The sequence below is a fragment of the Engraulis encrasicolus genome, chromosome 14, assembly GCF_034702125.1.
Source record: "Engraulis encrasicolus isolate BLACKSEA-1 chromosome 14, IST_EnEncr_1.0, whole genome shotgun sequence".
Lineage (NCBI taxonomy): Eukaryota > Metazoa > Chordata > Actinopteri > Clupeiformes > Engraulidae > Engraulis > Engraulis encrasicolus.
This window is the reverse complement of record NC_085870.1, coordinates 16,633,700-16,653,699: the sequence shown is the minus strand read 5'-3', so window position 1 is coordinate 16,653,699 and position 20,000 is coordinate 16,633,700. Positions and strand designations below refer to the sequence as shown.

The 20,000-nt window shown below is 43.7% G+C and overlaps 1 protein-coding gene and 1 long non-coding RNA gene across 3 annotated transcripts in view; both read left to right on the top strand.

Annotated features, from left to right (window-relative positions):
• The window catches only part of LOC134463139 (uncharacterized), a 2,605-nt gene extending 2,255 nt beyond the window's left edge, over positions 1–350 (top strand). For both annotated transcript variants that reach the window (XR_010037646.1, XR_010037645.1), the window contains one exon: positions 229–350. This is a non-coding gene — a long non-coding RNA (uncharacterized LOC134463139). The remainder of the gene's footprint in view (positions 1–228) is intronic.
• asic1b (acid-sensing (proton-gated) ion channel 1b) overlaps positions 1–20,000 on the top strand; it is a 467,890-nt gene that overhangs the window by 36,769 nt on the left and 411,121 nt on the right. The gene's annotated exons all lie outside the window — the stretch shown is intronic.

The following is a 20,000-nucleotide window of genomic DNA, read 5'->3' as shown; positions in this document are numbered from 1 at the left end:
CTTCCTTAAAGCAATGTTGGGATATATGCCTTGCTCAAGGGCACTTTAGGCATGGAGGTGTATGCAGTGGTCAGAGATTTGAGTCAGCAACCCTAGTCTGATCTTAAGACCACCTCACTAATCATTATGCCACACTGCCCACCATGTTAAGAAACTACAATATCAAGCCCCCCTTTGCCGGTATTCATGACTCATTAATTTTTCTGTTTGATTTGTTGTTATTGACAGGATACATTGAAGAGGAGACTCCGACATGACCGCCGGCATCTTGTGTTATTCACCCCCACCACTTGTAATACTGAATGCCTGAATTGTTGTTTGCTGCTCAGACTTTGTCAACAGATATGGTCTTCGACCCTTAGGTGTGGAAACAGATTGTGACAGTCCAGCAAAATGAGCCAGACAGATAGTAACACTGAAAAAGGACAACGTTGTTCCCATGGCCTCCCACTGCAGAAGACTACAGACGTTCAGTGAAGCACAAACAGCTGTTCCTCTTGTACTTAATAATTTAGTCAGCTGGATTCTAGGTGCCACTAAGGAGCCAACAGTGGATAATTTTGTCAACATTTCAATGGCATACATTAAAAGGGCAGTCTGTAATTGTTTGCCTTGCCTCCATCTTCCTTGCCACCAAGGGGTTGTAGACCGATGCCCTAGTCCTCCTGTTTAGGTACAACCATGCAGTTAGGCCAGTCTATTGAAGCATATACTTATGATAAATGGATGGATAAATTACCACATGAATAACTGCATGTTCATTATATTGATAATTATAATGACTTCCATTATTGATTAAAAAGGGATCTACCACCTCTTGCATTACTGTTTTGTTATAAATTAAGCACTGTTAGGAATCCAGGAAGACAGATGCCGAGGCACTAAAGGTTGCATTTTTTTTATTATTTACTTTATTTGGCTACAATGCCTCAGCATCTGTCTTCCTGGACCAAGTTTGACAGCCCCTACACTGATGAGCACCAAGGAAAAAAGGTGAAGACCCAGAAGCACTCCAATTACCTGCTTGTGTTTGATAATGTTAGGATCCATTTATCCCACTTTAAATGCATGGATATCACTGAAAATTGGAATTGTTTCCATTTAAAAAAAAAAAAAAATGTATACATCATGAAAGGTAACTTGCATTGCCTTTTGAAGCACAGTTTAACAGTTGGACCACTTTGTATAGCCTATATGAACGATCATTATTGATCTTGGATATTATTGATATTGTAGGCCTATTTCTATTTGGGCTCATGTCTTTGCCTTTGGCACCCTCATGCATTATTGTTCTTCAAGATAGAAATTAATCACGGTCATTCTTAACTGTTAAGAATCAATCTGTCTTCCTTAGAGAGATATATAATTTAAAAACCTTAGTTTAGTACAATTTGTGGAACGCAAGAGGACTGATAGCTGTCCAAATCGGCAACGTGATTGGTTTAGCGCGGTCACGTGGTGTATCGTGTCTCCTCATTCAGCTAAGGAAAATATTCCTTCTATACCTTGGATGTTTTCACGATCCGAACCTCTCTGAAGTGAAACATGTAGCGTTTGGTAGCCAGGGAACACACAGGATGTAGACAGAAGTGTCCGTTTAATGGAGACAGTTGGCCACAGCCACGCCACATAAAAATAATGAACAAGTAGGGCTACACTGCTTACCAGTAACCCAACTGTAGCACAGCTGCTACGTAGATCTCTCACAGTAAACAGAGAGAACTCCCCGCTCCCCTTATTCGAACCCCAACAGTGCCTCGCACCCACCAAACCATAGAACAGAATCATAGAACCGATGCGTACACAACTTAAGTAACCCCCCAGACTCGCTACAATAGCTTTGGTCAGTTCATCATCTTATGGGCATCGTGTTCGGATGCTGTGGAGCGAGAATGAACGAAAATTGAGGTGACCTGACGGCCTATAAATACAGGAAGATCTCTGTCAAGTTTAACACCGTGGGCTTCCTCGATGCATGCGAGACGTTCGCTGAAACCGACAAAGCTGAAGTTGAACTTTGGAACAGTTTTGTATAGTGTTGTAGTACACCGGCAACTCGCATGTCTTTTTGGCAAAAGCGACAACTAAAGTCCGACTCCATCTCAAAACGTTAAAGTTATCCACGGTCCTGCTCACAGCTTCACTACTTCCCTTGTTTACAGTCCCCTCTCCACCACAGCTGTCTGTCGCGCTTACTACGTCACAGTCAGTTGCGCTGATTGGTCAGAGCGTTGGCCTATTAGCACAGACATGGTTTGAAAGACAACGGGTTGTGCTCATCAACAATGTTCCGTTTTATCCATTCATCGGAGCCAGACTAAATTAAGACATCCAATACATTTAGGCTGGTTTATCAGGCTAGTTTCTTACCACATATTACTATTGCGTCTCTTACCACCGTACCATACTACTATAGGCCCTACTATAGCATCTCTTACCTCCGTGCCATACTACTACTGCTATAGCGTCTCTTACCACCGTACCATACTACTACTGCTATAGCGTCTCTTACCATACTACTACTATAGCGTCTCTTACCACATACTACTATAGCGTCTCTTACCACCGTACCATACTACTACTACTATAGCGTCTCTTACCACCGTACCATACTACTACTACTATAGCATCTCTTACCACCGTACCATACTACTATAGCGTCTCTTACCACATACTACTATAGCGTCTCTTACCACCGTACCATACTACTATAGCGTCTCTTACCACCGTACCATACTACTATAGCGTCTCTTACCACCGTACCATACTACTATAGCGTCTCTTACCACCGTACCATACTACTATAGCGTCTCTTACCACCGTACCATACCACTACTGTATAGTAACTTCTTGTCAGCCCTACAGCAAGAATACCTTCCCTGCCCATACTGTTTTTCACTCTCTCTCTTACTCTCTCTCTCTCTCTCTCTCTCTCTCTCTCTCTCTGTCTTCTCTCTCCACATACACACACAAACACACACACACACACACACACACACACACACACACACACACACACACACACACACACACACACACACACACAAACACACACACACACAAACACATATAAAGATATGGAACCCTAACTCTCACCCCATGCTAGCGTGGTTTAATGTGATCATTTCTCACTGACTTGAATGAATGTGGTCCTTTGGGTTTGGGATTTCCTGCATGGGTACGATAAAGCAGAGAGCACCGCAGACCACCTCAGGCTTTCTGCATGTTTTAGAAAAATAATAAACTTCTCCGTGGGTCAAGGACCTTACTTTTTTTGTTGCTTGCAGCAGTTCTCTCTTTCTTGTTTGTCTCGTTCTTTCTTCCATCTGCCTTCCTCAGATTTTGGCTCATCTCATTCTCCCTATATTGCCTTCCTCTCCAAACCTCCATGGTCAAGACTATGATTATTGTTACTTGCATCTCACTCTCTGTCTCTCTCTCTGTCTGTCTCTCTCTCTGTCTGTCTCTCTCTCTCTCCCTCTCTCTGTCTGTCTCTCTCTCTCTCTCTCTCTCGTTCTCTTGCTCTCCCCCCCTCTCTCTCTCTCTCTTTTTTTTTAAAATTTTTTTAACATTTTTTTCACCCACCTACCCACTACACACACCATGTGTAGAGTGAATCCCTTGGTGTGTGAACATGACAAATTGACTTGGCCTAAGCAGTGCCGGTTGCAGATGTATGCAAGGCCTGCCATTGAGAGACTCAGACTCATGCAACCTTAATAGGGTGGTATAAGGAGCCTACAGAGCATGCAGATGACGCAGAGGCCAAGGCCAAGAGAGATAGAGAGCAGAGACATAGGGGCTGGTAGGTAGAGGTGGTGGTGGTGGTAGTGGGGTGGGTGGGGGGCTAGAGGGAGAGAGAGCAATTCATGGACAGTAAAGATGACAGGCCTAATTGCACCTCTACTCAGAGAGAGAGAGAGAGAGAGAGAGAGAGAGAGAGAGAGAGAGAGAGAGAGAGAGAGAGAGAGAGAGAGAGAGAGAGAGAGAGAGAGAGAGAGAGAAGCGAATGATCAAGGAAAAAGGATCAGAACATGATGAGGGCATGAGTATAAAAAATAGAAGGGGAAAAGTCAGGAATGCATTGAGGAGATAGAGGAGAGAGAGACAGATAAAGGAAGAGATGGAGAAGCGGAATGAATTAATGAAAACACGAGACAGCAGGAATGACAGATGAGAGAGGACAGAATGGAGAAGGAGATAATGAAAGTGACAAAGAAGGAATCTGTGGCGTCATTGAAGAGAGAAGGAGAAAAAAAATAACTGCAGAGGAAGAAGGATGGGGCAGAAAAAGATTGAGGGAGACTGAGGTAGCTACTGTACAGTAGCCTATGTGTTTCCTGTAGATGGGGCAACCACATTTAGCTGTCTGTCTTGTCTGGAGTAATATAAGCCAAGATAACATATGAGCGGAGGATGAAGGGGTTGGGATATGAATCCCTTTGGGCTGTAGCCCAGACAGATGCTATAGGACTTCCCAAACACCTACCCAATCAAAGGGTGAATCCCATTACACCCCTTAGCCCTACGCCATTCCCCTTTGCCACCGTTTTGCGCGTCCACGTGTTGGGTAGTGGCATCCCGATTCACGTTCAGACAGATGGGTAGGAGTATGGAAAAGGGCTTCCCACACCTCCGCACGGAGATTTTCCGACACCAGACTGCGTGACGGAGGGCTTCGTCAGGTTTCCCTGAATGCATTGCGAATTCATTTAAAAATTGTCTGCAAGCCGTGACACCCACAACAGCACACAAGTTTAAGTATTTTCGCCGCAATTGGCGGTTTTAAAGTGGTAATAATTATTCCATTGCACATTGTCCTAATGTGTGATGGCCCTTTTCTCCGTGGAACGCACATGAAAACAATCGCTATTAACGTCAACCCAATGCATGGAATTAGTGACAGCTGTCAGTGTCATTCCATGATTGTCGAAGGGGTATCCCAATTCGTAGCGTTCGTTGCGTTTCAAGCCCTGCACCTTGCAACTTCGTTGGAAAGCACAAGGGGCATGGGGAAGGCGCAGGGGTAGGGGTAGAGATTAGTAATGGGAAAGGCCCAAAGTCTTCAGATCCTTGTACTTGTTTTTCGTGCAGGACAGCTCACACACACACACACACACACACACACACACACACACACACACACACACACACACACACACACACACACACACACACACACACACACACACACACACACACACTCACACTCACACACACAAACACACAGACCAGCCAAGTCCCCGAGGGTCAGAGAGGTGATTCACTACTGCAGGGGTAAAGCATCCATTCGAGAGGGATTGAGCTGAAATTACACTCCTCAACATTGTTTATTCTGTATGCTGACGGGATGTACAGTACGTGTGCAGTTAAGGATGAATGTAGCCATTACTTTGCATTCAATGCATTACATACAGTATATGCATTAAATATGAAGAGTTCAGATGCAGCATCCTCTAAAAGCCATTGCAAACATCTGGACAATTTCATTTTTAAACAGCATTTTCACCAACTAATAACTGTAGCCAATTAAATGCTGTTATCAAGTACAGCAAGTCAAGCCCAAACAAAGCTGAACAGACTGATTTATTAATGTTATTACATTTTGAGCATGCATTTAGAAGGTTTTGCATCTGAACTCTTCATACATATTTGCAAACCCACACTTATATTCAGTGCTCACATTGTTTGGTACAGTTAGATCTAGACTGACTGTACTGCATGTAGGCTAGAGGTGGAAAGCCGATGAATGTTTTGGCGAGAGTTTCTCTGGAGAAACAGGTCCAATTAGAGGCTTATTGGACGGGGTTTAGCCCAGGGCGGGCTGCCGTTGTGCTGGGTGCTTCACTGTGTCAGAGAGCTATCCCCTTACTGAAGCAGATTAATTGTAAGTGGAACCATTGCACTCGCAATCACAGACCTTTCTGATCCCACTTTAGTTAAGGCCCATAACTACGCTCCCTCACCTAAGGTTTGTATCCTGCCTGCTGGAATCTCTCCATCTCTCTGTCTCTGTCTCTGTCTCTGTCTCTGTCTCTGTCTCTGTCTCTGTCTCTGTCTCTGTCTCTGTCTCTCTCTCTCTCTCTCTCTCAGCCTCTCTTCAGTCTTTGTATCCTTTGCGCAAAACGAGCCACATGAGTGGGCCTTGTTGTGAGTGCAGTGTTTGATTTGATTAGGGCCAAATTGAGAGCCGTTTCATGCGAGCTGATGGATGGCATGGAGGACTTTTGGGCAGCTTTTAATAACAGACGCCGTTTTCCAACCACTCACTTCCAATCCATTAGGCTCTGGCCTGAATGAATTTGTCTACTATGTAGGTCCCTCCTCTGCGCGAGAGTCAGAGGGTGTATCTCAACATTCGCCCTCCAGTCGTTTCCTCTTTCCTCCGGCCTCGAGCCTTGGTGTCACCTACTCCTCCCGAGGACAAAGCAATCTTTTTTTGAAAATATTTTTGGGGCTTTTTTGGCCTTCATTTTAATAGGAGTGGGTGACAGGAGATAGGAAACGAGTGGGAGATAGAGGCGAGGAGAGGATCTGGAAATTAACTCGGGAGTCGAACCCGGGTCATTGGAATAAGGCTGGCAATATGCTTGCTACAGGACACGCGTGTGCGGGCACGTTTTGAGCATGAACGCATTGCTATGTGAATTTTATGTCAATTTATTTTGTGCATGCAAACACCTCAACAGATGTGTACATACGGTGCAATATTGACAAAACCTCTCTCTCTCTCTCTCTCTCTCTCTCCCTCTATCTCCCCCCCACCACCACCTCTCTATCTACCTACTAGCCCCTATGTCTCTGCTCTCTGTCTCTCTTGGCCTTGGCCTCTGCGTCTTCTTCCAAACTTGTTGAGTTGAGATGTTGAGTTGAGATGTGAGTTTGTTGTGGAGTAAAACAATGGTGGAAAACTTAATGAGAGCCCCGTTGACTATCTGCCCCCTAGATGATACCGCCAGTATTCTGCAAAGTGCTCCGTGTGTCCTGAAACAAGTTTGTGCACTCAGTTGCATGCAGTTGCATGCACAATGTAACCCTTTAGCGCAGAGCATATGTTATAACCTTACTGTCACCAAAACGGCAATGGCTATGTCTTAATCTGTTACTTAAAGGGACACTGTGTGAGATTTTTAGTTGTTTATTTCCAGAATTCTTACTGCCCATTCACTAATGTTACCTTTTTCATGAATATTTACCACCACCATCAAATTCTAAGTATTCATTATGACTGGAAAAATTGCATTTCATACATGAAAAGGGGGATCTTCTCCATGGTCCGCATTTTGAATTTAAAAAAAATAGTCATTTTTAGCTGCAAAAATGACTCTACTTGGACCATACTAGGAAATATTTGTTTATTACTTAGTAAACTTTCATGTAAAGATCAAATTTGGCAATAGGCAGCCCAGTTTCAATGAGCAGCATAGTTGCAGTACCTTTTTTGACCATTTCCTGCACAGTGTCCCTTTAAGGCTCTCGGTACTGTCATAGCAATGTTGTTATGATGTACTGTAGTTGAGCATTTTCAGCAAATAGTGAATTGGCCCGCCGGCGACCCCATCTGCACTAAGAGGCTACGGCATGCAGCAAGCATATCACCGGCCTACATTACAGTGCCTTAGCCATTTAATCCACAGCCAAGGCCAGAGGAAACAATCATGCCTTCTTCACCTTCACCTTCTTGAGGAATGAGGATGAAGGAAGCAACTGGGAGGATTATTTTGATACCTTGATACTGATACATATTTACACATACTCTGAGATTCACTCCTTAAGCCGAGCTTGCTAACAGGAGGCCGGGCCTAAATCGCACCTTAATTTGTCTCGCAATTTCATCAGTGTAATTGCATAAAGCCCAGGCATACTTTTTCATGGCTTGTGACAACCTCAGTGACGTCAAGCCTGAAGGGTGGAGGAAGCAACTGTGATTATATTGATAGTGATACATACACACACTGAGAGCTACTCCACAAGTCGAGCTCGCTAACAGGAGGCCAGGCCTAAACAGCGCCTTGATTTGGCTTACAATTTCATCAGTGTAATTGCATGAAGCCCAGGCAGGCAGGCAGGCAGGCAGGCATGAGGAATAGTGGCTCTCACGCGCCGCAGGTAAACACACTGATCAGCGGGAGCTTGGGTTGTTATCTCTGATGTCAGGCTTTCATGGGCTAGCTTTTGTCATGCTAATGAGAGCGGACTGCTTATAAAGTGCCTATGCGCTCGGTGCCAGGTGGTGGTGGTGGTGGAGGGATGGGATGCGCTTTTCGCTGTATAATTTCACTCACATTACATTTGTTTCCAGATGCACAGCCGTTTGATGTATGACAGTCACAGTTATTTGAATATTTTTTTCAAAATATCTGCTAAATATGATTGAAGCCTTTAGATATTCGAGAGGAACAAACATTACAATACAGCCTGCCTGGAATAATGTGAATGAATGTTTTATACACCTTCCCCAAGGACATTTCATCCATGGACAAGAGTGCAAAAGAGCATTGATTATTAACTTTCCCAAAGTGGAGAAGGGTTTCGCACATCCAAATAATGTAGTTCTCCTCGCCAAAAAAGTGGTCTGCTCACACACACACTGGGTATTTCACTTCTAAATTCTCAATGTCTATATTGACAACATTTCAAGCTCACTATGCAATCTTCATCAGGCAATGAGAACAGTGTTATTTTAAAATACTTTCATGTCCACCCTCCTACATTCTTCCGTACATGCTGTTATGTTCTTTGAACATGTGACCTCTCTATTCTAAGGACTGACTTCTTAACCGTGTGGCCTCAATTGCCCCTTAGACAATCAAGAAGAAGAAGAATGATTTCATCCTATCAACTATTATGAGTGAACTGGCTGCTTCATATAACTTTTAAGAGAAAGAGGACACCATAAAATGTTGCAATAATGTGAAATATCATAGTGCACAAGATCAGTCATTCAAACCGTTCGTCTGTCAAAGGAACTTAAACTCCGCCATGGGACACATTTGAAAGATAAAGAATAATCCAAAACTAAAATATGCAAAGGGCTGTCAGTCCCAGCCTCAGAAAGTTAAAAAAAAAAAAAAAAACACTGTCAAATAATGGACACTCAAGACAGGTAGACCAGCGACTTGTTGAAATCACCTAGAATAGAAACTGTGGTGGGGTTTATAATTTTTGAACCTGCAACTCACACATACAGAGGTGTTCCAGCAGAATCTGTGGCAAGTTACGTCTGGAGTCAAGAGGTGCTGTGCATACAAGTTGAGCGAAATTGAAACACAGTCTGTGTGTGCTTGTGCGCACGTGCACATGTGTGTGTGTGTGTGTGTGTGTGTGTGTGTGTGTGTGTGTGTGTGTGTGTGTGTGTGTGTGTGTGTGTGTGTGTGTGTGTGTGTGTGTGCGCGTGTGCAGTGTGTGCAATGTTTGCGTGTCTGCGTGTGTATGTCCGTACCCAGATGCTGCGTGTGACAGTACAGTAATTACTAAACTCTGTCAGTAAATTATCTACATACTTCAGTGGAGCCTCAGACTGGGGAACAGAGGTATGCATCAAACTTCACAGATCAAAGGTATTCAAATGATCATAAAGGACTGTTCCATTAATTAGCTGAAATTACTGTTAAGCATAACACGTGTGGGCTCAAATGGGATGATTTAATTTTATAAGTCTCTGGTGCTGCAAAAGAGCCTTTTATGATATTATAGTATGCTCCTAACTGCTCAGTCTTTATTGGCCCCAGAGAGTGTTTGCGGACAGTGGCTGGAGCCCTGGAGTTTTGAAGGTAATGTGTCTAATTAGTGCATATTCTGGATGTTCCCCTGAAAGAGAGAGAGAGAGAGAGAGAGAGAGAGAGAGAGAGAGAGAGAGAGAGAGAGAGAGAGAGAGAGAGAGAGAGAGAGAGAGAGAGAGAGAGAGAGAGAGAGAACCTTTGAGCTGTTCCTGAGCTCAGCAAAGCATGCATGTAGCATACAGTAGTGTGATCCCTAACTGACCCGTCCACAGTTTTTGAGATATGACACCGTAAGCACTGCAATTCCATTTAACACTTCACTAGCTCACCCTGATGAGTGCGTCGTGGTCGTGTTTTTGTCCGATTTAAAGAGTGCGTTTCAGACGGACAGATGGACAGACAGACCGACGGACGGACATTCCCTCTTGTAGAGATGCTAGGACGCATCTCAAAAGAGAGGCACCCCAGTCCAGATTATGGTGATAATGTACCTAATTTGCTTCCCACATACAGTACAGTACAACACAAAGTAGTTGTGCCTCATGACTCTGCTTGCAGTGCAGTTGTCCTAAAGTGCAACATTATCGGTTACCCACTAACGTAAGTGTGCTTGAAAGCTCATGCACGAAAGGTGAGAGTGTTGGTGCTTACCAACAGCAAAGCATGCATGTAGTATACAGTAATGCCATCCCTAACTGACCCGACCACAGTTTGTGAGATATGACACCGTAAGCACTGCTATTCCATTTAACAGTTCACAAGTTCGCCCTGATGAGTGTGTGTAGTGTACAGTAAACACATAGTTGGCATGGTAGCTGGCCTTGGTCCTGAAATGAATAAAGCTGAGATCATATGGGATGATGTCTGCTCACACCCCCTGTGGGTAAAGAGGGCTTGGCCATGGGGGCGGGGACCTTTGAGCAGGTCATTTTCAATGCTGATTGTCTAGGGGAGATAGGCCTACTCATTCATCTAAATCATGTGATACAAAGACAAAGACTTTTGTTGAGAACAGCTGTAATGTGGGTAATATGGGTGGTTTCCCCCTAAAACTGAGCTTGTATGACGAGAGGGATGACAATATTCAGCACTCCTGAGCTCAGCAAAGCATGCATGTAGTATACAGTCGTGTGATCCCTAACTGACCCGACTACAGGTTTGAGATATGACTCCGTAAGCACTGCTATTCCATTTAACACTTCACTAGCTCGCCCTGATGAGTGTGTACTGCACAGTAAGCGCATCCAGTTGGCATGGTAGCTGGCCTTGGTCCTGAAACGAATAAAGCAGAGATCATATGCAATGACATGTGCTCACACTCCCTTTGGGTAAAGAGGGCTTGGACATGACTACTAGTGGCAAGAGGTGGGAAAGCCTTAGCCTCGCGACGCCATCCTCTGTACTCCACCCAAAGATTTTGGCTCCGCACATCGTCTGGCAAAAGCCTCGAGCTCGGTTCTCTCGGTGTTTCGCCAATCAGCAAACAGTTGAGAGTGGTGACTGATTGGTTAGGTAACTATATTCACACTTTGGTTTTGTTATTTGTATGCTTTTGCGACGCTATAACGTAACAGGCATGCTAATAAAGCACAATATGGGTTTTAATTTGAGTTTGGAACTTCAATTAATTTAAATGATAGAGTAAGATCAGACCATCTCCCATCGTCCACGGAGACGGATTCCTCATGGCTTTTGCCAGACTGATTGACGGAGTCAACAGTCGGCTATTCGCCCAGGCTAGGAAAGCCTGGCTCTACCCAGATACTTATAGTGTAGTTCGACATAGCTCCAACAGGGGCAGCTGCACAAACTTCACACACAGGTCTAGTCGACAGCAGAGAAAATGGAATATTGTCCGAGAACGACCACTAGTTGGTGGCCAGGAGTGGCACTGCAGCTAATGTTCTCGCAGCCAAGTAAATAATGAATGGTTGCCAATGGGGCTGTACGCTTCTCATAGTTGTATCTACCCGTGTAACTTTTTCCCTGGAAATAATGAAGTCGCGTTCGATAGATAGGAGTAAGTGAAAGCATTTGCCGACACGTTTGCATCTTGTCAAGTGTTAGATTCGTGAAAATGACCGTTATTTCAACTATAGCAATGACATAACACGTGACAATCGACTTTACGGCACTACGCCATTTGTTTTGTAGTTTTAAGTCTGACTTCAGATGTCGATGTGTTTAAAGTTATGTTAGGATTGTTGCGGACACCTGTTATTTATTGCATTTAATGTGGTGGAAAAGAGGTACGTGTAAATGGGGTAAAGGAAATGACTGCGATCATCCTTAAGAATCTGGGCACCTTCAATTAACATGTTGGACGGTGGTGGGAGGTTTTGAAGTGTGTGACCGTAGATGTCTCTGCATGGATCAGTCAGAGTACGTCTCTCGTCAGCTCTGGTCGAGAATAGTTGCAGAGATTCCTCAGCCAGCAGGTATTAGCCGAATGCTAGCGTGTTGCAGGACAAAACTAACACGCCTTTGGGAGAACAAAGCCATGTCAGGAACCTTTAACTTCACTTCTAATACAACGTCCATGATAAGGTACAGAATGTGCACACATCTTTACAAACCAGGGAACAGAACCGTCACAAATCCCTGCTGAGCCATTTAGCCCAATAGGCTCCCATTCATCTTTTACTTGGCTGCGTTCGCCAACGGGGCTATAATGGGAGCCAATGAGAGATACCGTACTCATAAGTTAGACGCTTTCTGTCGACAGTAACCTTGGAAATCCCATGCTGCTTTGCACAATTGTTCTCACTTGTGATTAGGTCTGGTGGTAACCAGGCAAGGTCAACGGTTCTAGTATATTGGAAGCTGGAACGGGACAAAGTCATTATTGTGTCAGATAAAAATGGTGTGTTATGTCAAGGAGTCATCATGCGTCAATTGTACCGAAAAGCACCACACATAGATCTAAAAGATGAACAGACAAGGGTTTTGAAGGAATTTATTGGTGGCTATGATGGACAATTGCTAAGTACACAACTGGTAACTGCAAGCAATCTTGAAAAAAAATCCAGCATGCAGCTCTGCCAGACCTGTGAGCAGGGCTCTAAATTAACTTTTTTTTTTTCATCACCAGCCAAATTGGCTAGCACGTAGATGTTAACCTTACCAGCCAAACACATACTCACTAATGGGCCAGAGTGGCTGGTAAGTTGGTCTTTTCTACCAGCCAAACTGAAGCTGAAAGGAATGATACAGCAGCTAATTAATCCACATGCTTCTCTCAAACTATGTTTGTAGCCCCTTAATGCACGCTGTACCTCCTGTGGCATGCTATAATGGACATTGAAAGTTAACTACTATAGTACTACACTACTATGACAGTGCACGGGGCCTTTAGTAATACATTACGACTTGGTCATTGCCATGCTGGTAACAGCTAATTTATAATGCCGTGTCTTAAGGGGTTAAAACATCATTAACTGCTCGTAGCCTCTTACTGAACTTGGGTCTGTGGACGGGCCTATTCACTCTTTTTTGAAAATCACACCAGCATTGCTATGACAAAGCAGGGAGTCTTAAGTAACCGATTAAGACTTGATCATCACCATTTTTGGTGGCAACAAGGTTATAACCGAGCCTCTACACCATAGCTGGATTGGCCATAAGGCATACAGGGAATTTGCCCGGCGGACTGCTGATGATTTTGGCCTGGTCTTACCTTCAATGTAGTGGTATCAGTCCTCATGCCGCTAGAGCTGACCCGTCTGAGTCAGATTTAAATATTAAAGGGATATGCCACTATTTTGGGGCTTAATACAGTTAAAATCGTTGGCTGGGGTTTATAAAGGTGGTAAAGTGTCTTATTTTTCATGTTAAGCGTTGTCTTGCTTTAAGACAAGTTAAAAGAGGGAATATGTTGATAAGCTAGTGAAAGTCAATGGATCCGTGTAGCATGCTACAATGCTACACGGATCCATTGACTTTCACTAGCATTGACTTTCACAGGCTTCAATGTCTCTCTCAATGCCTGGTGGACCGGTCTTGGCTGAAAATGCCCGGCCCGATTTTGTTGTCCCAGACCAGCCCTGCCCTCCGCTAAGGGGTTAAAGACATTCTACAATACAGCAATTCAGCTGTATCAAAGTTAAGTTGTCGGCAGTATAAGTGCAGACCAGAGACCACGGCACTCCCAGTGCAGTACAAGTGAACTGTATGTAATGTGAGTGTGATTTCTCCAGCTACGCTGCCTCGTCCCCACTCAGTCCCCATTCACCCATCATTGACTTTTCTTGTTACTACTTTTCCCCTCTGTTCTTCTCTCTTGCTCTCTCTCTCTCTCTCTCTCTCTCTCTCTCTCTCTCTCTCTCTCTCTCTCTCTCTCTCTCTCTCTCTCTCTCTCTCTCTCTCTCTCTCTCTCTTCATTTTCCATTTTTATTTCTCCTCTTTCTGTTTCTGTCCGTTTCCCTCACTTTGAGTCTCCCTTGGTCACTATCATCATTTTGCGACTCTTATTAATCACACACAACACACAGACACACACACACACACACACACACACACACACACACACACACACACACACACACACACACACACACACACACACACACACACACACACACACACACACACACACACACTGACTCTTCATTTGCCTCACTGTCGGTTCTTTCTGTTAATTTATCCCATATGCCTCAACATTATTTCTTGCAGTTTCTTCCTCCCATTTCTCTAAACCCCTTTTCCCTTTTTGCTCACTCTTTCTTTCTTTAACACCCTGAGGTCCAGCCAGTCACCAGTGACTGGATTTGACACTTCTCCAAAGACACATCTATAACTCTGTGAGTTTTCGCCATTCAAACATATAAGTGACACCATTAAAAACCTTGAAACTTCTAGTTTTCAAATATATACTGACAATTATCACATGGAAAGTGACAGGGGGTGGGTCCATCAGAGGTGTTACAGGTCCATCTAATTAGTATTCAACTTGAAAAGAAACTGGCTTGACTTACAATTACCCTTTCACACTTTGTAAGGAAACAACACAACATTTCTGAAGGCTCTTTTTACTTTTATGTAGCAAACACTTTTGTTTACATGGTTCAATCTTCAAAAGTCTTTGTACAGTTGTGTTAACACTCATTTAGATAAAACTTGTTTGTATTACATTCACTTTTACCGTCATATTCTTTTTTGTTAGGCTTTTCAGAATACAACCATATGTGCGACTTTTGCATAGGTGTTTACAGTTAGTTGAAGAGGTTGCAAAGAACCTCAAAGCCTCTGAGAGGCCTTAGAGTCCAGAGGGTTAAGCGTGTCTCAGTTGTGTTGAGATGATGTGCCTCTCAATTGTTAATAGAGAGAAGTGTTTGTTTGTATGTCTCTGCATTTACTACTTCATCCTTCATATTTTCTTTGTTTTCTTTCTGTCTTTGTTTCTGTCTGCTATCATACCTCTGTGGCGCGCACACACACACACACACACACACACACACACACACACACACACACACACACACACACACACACACACACACACACACACACACACACACACACACACACACACACACACACACACACACACACACACACACGCACACACACATGCACACACGCACACACTGTTTTTCATTTGCTGTAGTGTGCTTGACTGCTTTTGTAGATAAAGCAAATAAGAATTCTATGAGGGGTGGTGACTCTCCCTCCACAATCAACTATGTATTTCGCAAGTATTTCTGTGTGTGTGTGTGTGTGTGTGTGTGTGTGTGTGTGTGTGTGTGTGTGTGTGTGTGTGTGTGTGTGTGTGTGTGTGTGTGTGTGTGTGTGTGTGTGTGTGTGTGTTGGGCATGTGAAAGTCTTTTAAACGTTCTTGTCACCTCCATAATGTCATACTTTCAACATTAGCCATCTCCACATTTCTCATACTAGGTTTACACATTAACAAAAACGTGGCCTCACAGCCAGTATTAAATAGATTATAGAGGTAGGACATTAGGCTAGAGGTGGCACGGCAATTTGTGACAGCAATGGAAAGCGGCAAGCTCTATCTCCATCTCCACTTATGCTCTTCAGTCAATGCAAATTAATGGAGAGCACACACACCTAAAAAAAAATGTCCTGAAACCTAAAATCAAGGGACACATTTAATTAAGTGTCATCTAATCCAGTGGTTCCCAACCTTTTTCTTAAGGGACCCATGTTTTTACTATTGTAAGCTTTGGTGACCCAACCACGCGAGCGCCCGCACGAGACGGAGTCACAAGATGCCCTCTGTTTCCTACGAAAACTAATTTTAGTTATTTTATTCCTCAATTCGTCTTTGGTCAAATATAGAATAAATGTTTAGTGTAGCACTTACAATTTGTTGCTTCTATGCATTTATTAGTTAAATGCTTTGTCTTTTATTCAACATGGGCTATATATATTTAAAATGAAACCCCTTAAAATCAAGAGGGCTCCGCGACCCCCTGTGGATCTTTGGCGACCCATAAGGTGGGTCCCGACCCATAGGTTGGGAACCACTGATCTAATCTATTCAAATCATATAAATCGATAAAAGTCATTTAAAATCAGTTCATATTAGTGATGTAGATAGCAGTTAGCAGATATTTAGCAGTCCTTGTAAAGTGTGCTGATGGACATTTTCACATTATTAAGACATTTTTGATAGAGCTGAGACACTTCTCCATTCATTTACATTGCACAGCTCTACCACCAAATAATGGCTGCCAGAATTGCAGTGACAATTGGGGGCGTGACACCTCTAGTGTTATGTTCTACCTTTATGGCATAGCAAATGTAGCAATTTGTGGCGGGGTCAAAAAAAGATGTTGTGCCAAAAGATGTTGCCTTGGCTGGGCACTTGCTCCCCCTGACGCAAGGCTAAACACATTTTTATCTGCAGGACTTAAATCCTCAGCAGGCAACTTGACACGATCATTCAGTCGGAACATTAAAGAGTCGATCATGTTGTTGCCCGGCAACATCGCTCAAAAAAGATTGGCCCATGGATCATCTCCCGCTCGCTGCCAGCAGCAGTAAGCTACACCATACTCAAGACATGGAACCAGGAAGTGGTTTGGCCCCCGTGATTTCTAATCCAATACACTTTGCCAGGTGGGAGATGTGACGGTGTTTGATATTAGTTTTGTATGTGTGAAGGTGATGGATGTTTGTGTGTGTACTGTGTGTGTGCGCACTGTGTGTGTGCTTGTGTGCCTCTGTGCATGAGTGCAAGCGTGCACGTGTGTGTGTGTGTGTTTGTGTGTGTGTTTGTTTGTGTGTGTGTGTGTGTGTGTGTGTGTGTGTGTGTGTGTGTGTGTGTGTGTTTGTGTGTGTGTGTGTGTGTGCGTACGTATGAATATTCATGCGTGCTTGAGTGTGTGCGTGTATGTGTGTGCACGTGTGCAGTGTGAATGCGATTTTGGAAACAGCACACCTGCGTCCCTTCAAATTTTCGTCTCCTGCAGAATACTGAGGGGAGGATCATATTTGTCTCGCCGCTGGCAGAGTTGTGAAACAAGATTATGCTCCCAGTCTTGTTTTTGCTGTTCCTCTGTGTCTCTTTTTACTGTTGACCAGGGGTCCCCAACCTTTCTGGGTCTGAGGGCTACCGAGGGCTTCTGAGGACTACCCGAGGGCTACTTTTGTTCAAAATCCTCTACTGATGTCTTGGCATCATTCTCAAATCACACTATTATTGAATGATAATTTACTTATAGGTTATAAAGAATAAATAAACTCATATTTAAATCAAGAAAAGCATTAATTGTGATTAAAATCTGGTAGTCGTCACTGTTTATTAACATCCTTGGTGAGCACCTCAGAAGCTCCTGGAGGGCTACCTGGCGCCCGCGGGCACAACGTTGGTGACACCTGCTGTAGACATGCTGTGGGCTGGCCTTACTTACCTCTGCAGCCCGCGCTTGTAGAGCTCAACGGATGGGCTGCTCTACTGCTGTTGAGGTCTACCCTCTAGCCTCACATTAAAAACAATCCAGGGGTGAATTTCTCAAAACCAAAGTTGGTTACTACATTACCTACTTTATTAAGTTAAATGCATTTTCCCATTGGCAACTACTGAAGTTGCTAACAGGCTAACAACTTCTCTTTTGAGAAACTCACCCCAGAGGTGTCAAAGTTAAAGTAAAGAAAAAAAAGAAACCCAGTTTCCTTTCAGCAGGTAACATCTCCGAGTAAAAAGTAGACCTGTGTACTTGTTTTACGATCAGCTGACTCAGCGCTGGCTAGATCAAATTTGTGGTGGGTTCTTGTTGGGTTTTTAGTGTTTTTCAGTAAGAATACAGTCTATCTACCTCATTAGGTACAATGTTGCTGGTGTAACAGCTACTGTATGCAATATCATGTGCTAGTGATGTACTTACACCAACAGATGCCAAGGCTTCAAGGGCTTAAGCTGCCTCATGCAGTATTTCCCCCCGCTCCACATAAACACATGGAGCTGAATTGCAAATTAGGGTTGCACGATATCAGAAAAAAAATCGATACTCGATAACAGCATGTAATACCTTGATAATAATATTTAAACGATATTGTGGGGGGCGAGGCTTTGGTCGTAGCGGGCTTCTCGACATTTAAGCTAGTGATTAGAGAGCACAGAAAATGTTTACTTGTCAGCAATAGTTGAGTCATTTTCAGGATACACATATATCGGCACTCTTGATATCACGATTTCGATACATTTTCAATATATTGTGCAGCCCTATTGCAAATCATGGTAGCAAATGATTAAATGATTTTTCTGGTCATCTGTGCAGTTTTACTGCTGGCCCTGTTGGTCTTCTAGGTTCTCCACCTCAAAGCGCTGCATGAGAATTTATGTGGAGCACGCACTAAAGCGCTATAACCACACAGGACAGGGCGACAACTGCCTCTGCACATTCACACAAGTAACATCAGCAAAAAGTGGAGTGGCTTCATAGTGCTGTTAATTCTGTGTGTGTGTGTGTGTGTGTGTGTGTGTGTGTGTGTGTGTGTGTGTGTGTGTGTGTGTGTGTGTGTGTGTGTGTGTGTGTATGTGTGTGTGTCTGTGTGTGTGTGTGTGTGTGTGTCAGTGTGAGTGTCAGTGTCAGTGTCAGTGTCAGTGTCAGTGTGTGTGTGTGTGTGTGTGTGTGTGTGTGTGTGTGTGTGTGTGTGTGTGTGTGTGTGTGTGTGTGTGTGTGTGTGTTAATTACCCCCAGACTCAGCTGTGTGCTGTTCTGTGGTGGGCATAAAAAGGCTGCTTGTGGTTGTAAATTCAGTGGAACGTTATATGGTCTCTGTGTGTGGTGGTGGTGTGCTTACATCATCCATTTTGAAGTGTTATTTCAAACACTTTTTAACACTCACTGTGTGGATCTTACTCCCAAAGTGTTGAATTATACACTGTATAATTAATTAATAATGTAATGCCTTACACTGGTACATCTGTTGTCATGCCCGTGATCATTGTAATTCAGAATCAGAACATCAGCTGTTCTGTAAACAAACATTGGGCTGTTGTGAGATGAATACATGTATTGTCCACAAGGAAATTTGAGTTACAAATGAACCTGTGTGGCAATTAAAAATTTACATACTTATCTGTACGCATAATATATACTGCCTGAGGGAGAAAACCACATGGATGTATAGTAGGACATTGGTGGGATCTGAGGGAGATTTTCTTTTTAAAAGAATGTAGCGAAATCATCAGTCATCTCCTTTTTGTGATTTTGTAAACCCCACTACGCTGTTGACTGCCGTTGGCAAGTTTCTCGAGGTGGTAACCCGGATCTTTTAATCTACCTGAGTCGTGGGTCAAATTTCGGTGGGAGTCATTCTCTTGCAATAACAGGCAACTCGGAAAAAAGGGCTCAATGGCTAAATACCCCATTTATCCTTCAATTTCAAAATTCAAAGCAGCATCACAGGGGTTTTTCCTCTGGCTAACCCCACCCTTTGACTTCAGGGACGGACAGAGAGGACAAAGCACACTTTAGAACTGGCCCGCAGAACAGGAGGGACAAGCAGGCCAGTTGTCTCAGGCCCAGGAAAAGAGGCGGCCCGGAATTGAGTTCTCTTTACATTTTATATATTGGGTCGGGCCCCTCAGGTTGCTTTGTCCTGGGCCCGGCCAAAGCTGTCAGCGGCCCTGCTTTTAAACAGTCAGGTTTACAACAGGGAAACATCTGCCTGAGGGAGGAAACCACCCTTCAGGATGAAGGACACTCCTATGATCCGAGGGAGAAAAAAAGTAGGTATAAAATATTTCAAATTGGGCCTGCCTGTCTTATGATTGTCTCATCAAAGGCAACCCAGCCTGAGGACATGTGG